This window comes from Cicer arietinum, chromosome 5 (genome assembly GCF_000331145.2).
Source record: "Cicer arietinum cultivar CDC Frontier isolate Library 1 chromosome 5, Cicar.CDCFrontier_v2.0, whole genome shotgun sequence".
NCBI lineage: Eukaryota > Viridiplantae > Streptophyta > Magnoliopsida > Fabales > Fabaceae > Cicer > Cicer arietinum.
The window spans coordinates 12,155,804-12,158,344 of NC_021164.2; the positions used below are offsets into that span (position 1 = coordinate 12,155,804).

At 29.6% G+C, this 2,541-nt stretch overlaps 1 long non-coding RNA gene across 1 annotated transcript; it reads right to left on the reverse strand.

Annotated features, from left to right (window-relative positions):
* Positions 1 to 1,327: 1,327 nt before the first annotated feature.
* On the reverse strand, positions 1,328 to 2,326 carry LOC140920591 (uncharacterized). Its single transcript, XR_012163312.1, has 2 exons — positions 1,878 to 2,326; positions 1,328 to 1,785 (listed from the first exon to the last, which is right to left on the reverse strand). It is a non-coding gene; the product is annotated as an uncharacterized lncRNA (long non-coding RNA).
* Between the last annotated feature and the right edge of the window lie 215 nt (positions 2,327 to 2,541).

Below are 2,541 nucleotides of genomic sequence, written 5' to 3' on the forward strand. Positions count from 1 at the left end.
GTTATATGTTAGTATTATTTTCGTTATTTAGTACAACTACAAAACGAAGATAGTAATAACGTATAATAAAACAGAGTTGTCAAATAAATATGAAATTATTAATTTATTTGATAATTCTATTTTATTATATATTATTATTATCTTCATTTTAAAGTTTGACTACATAATGAAGATAGTAATATCATTTAATAAAATTGAGTTGTCAAATAAATATATAATTTTTACTTTATTTGACAACTCTAATTTATTACTTCGTTTTGTGTTAAGTAATAATTACATAGTTCTTTTACAACTCAATTTTGTTATATGTTATTATTATTTTCGTTATTTAGTATAACTACAAAACGAATATACTAATAACATATAATAAAATAGAGTTCTCAAATGAAGTAATAATTACATAGTTCTTTTACAACTCAATTTTGTTATATGTTATTATTATTTTCGTTATTTAGTATAACTACAAAACGAATATACTAATAACATATAATAAAATAGAGTTGTCATACAAATATGTAATTATTACTTTATTTGACAACTCTATTTTATTATATGATACTATTATCTTCGTCATGTAGTTGTACTTTATAACAAAGAAAATAGAAACATACAATAAAATAGAGTTGTCAAATAAATATGTAATTATTTGTTTTTTTGACATAATTAACATAATAATAACATATAATGAAAAAGATTTGTTAAACAAATAAGTTATAACGAAGTAAATAATAACATATAACAAATAGAGTTGTCAAATAAAGTAATAACATATTTGACAACTCAATTTTCTTATATGTTTTTATTATTTTCGTTTTGTAATTGTACTAAATAACGAAAATAATAATAACATATAACAAAATCGAGTTGTAAATTATATACAAAACGAAGATAATAGTAATATATAATAGCCTTAAGGCTCAACAGTAGACCGCCACGATCAGGCTCATTCAGTTGTACTTCCCCATAATCACTAGGCTTGTCACGCCCTATCTATATGATGACCAAATAATCTCCACTTCAAAAGTTATCAACAACTACTTTCTCCCCTCGTTGTCCTAGGTTACTTTCTCCATTAAGAGAACCATCATTGGCACGGGTCGAATTCGTCACTATTCAATTAAACACAATACGCATTTCATGATATTCATCAGGGTGGTAATATCACAAGTCAGGGAGCACACATCGTCATTGCAGATTTCCATAGTCATACATTACATTCAGAATTTATCATCATGATACGTCATCTCTAACAATAAAGGGTCTACACTCACATATAATAATAATAATACTAGACCATTCACACACACCACATCAATTGCAAGGCAAATAATTACAATTCATCACATTTTATATCATATATCAGTATCAAGGATAGATATAAACAAAACACAGAATGAATCAAATACACAATTCTACAATAATTCAACTATCACACGATCTTCAAAAATCAAATCAAACAACATCCTATAAAAGTTTCTAATTCATATTTTAACCTCACAAAATTCAAGTTTGCTCATTAGTCAATTATTACTCAAAGGGCTTCTGCCATACGTAGCGAGCCCCGAATGAATTGTGGGAAATACGGTATTCCCGTTCATCTCACTTAATTTATACTCATGCATTCGAACTCACTCTCACCCCATACCTCAATTTGACGCTTTCATAAGATATAAGGACCATAATGATTTTCAGCAACCATGAGATGTCGACAACATGCAACAAACGAGTCCCAACGCATCGACGAATTTGCAGAGACAATGAAACATGGCTGATAATTTACGCGAACTATAAGAATCAATGTTACGTAATTAATAAAAATATTAAGAGAAGAAACATATTCGAAACGAAGTGAAACAAGTTATTAGAAAAGGCCTCACCGACGTGTTGGAGCACCGACAAGGTCCGATATCAACTTCCCCGAAAAAGACAAACGAGTAGTGCTTCTTGAAGATTTCGACGAGAGGAATCCAAAAACGACATCAGTTTTTCAAGACGATGAACGTGATGTCTGGAATTCACGAAAACATCAACGACAATGGTGGAAACCCATTTTTTTAAATGTAACGGTTGGCGATTTCGAGCATAGGTAATGAAAGAGGGTGTTTCGTGGAGTCCATATATGGTCTCGGTTTTACTTGGTGATAATCATGATGGCCAAAATCTTGGTCAAATGGTGGAGGTGTGATTTTTGACAAAGAGGAATAAGACGTTTCAATTTGCGATTCAAGTTGAGAATGGAAGAAGAGATCACAACGATCACGAATGTGGTCTCAGTTTTGTAAGACATCCACTATAATGATCGCAGTCGACGAGGGAAGAAACGAGAGGGAATGGTTTTGGCGGTGGCGTATACGAAGAAGGTGAAAGAAGAGGAAAATTGTGTTTCGGTCTCTTTTTTTTTTTTGTATTCCTATTCTCTTATTATTATTATTATTATTATTCAAAACATTTTTATTAACTTTACTTTTATTAAGATAAAAAAATAAATAAGTTTAATTATTAAATATCTAGTTAGTAATAAGGATGACATATTTCACTTAA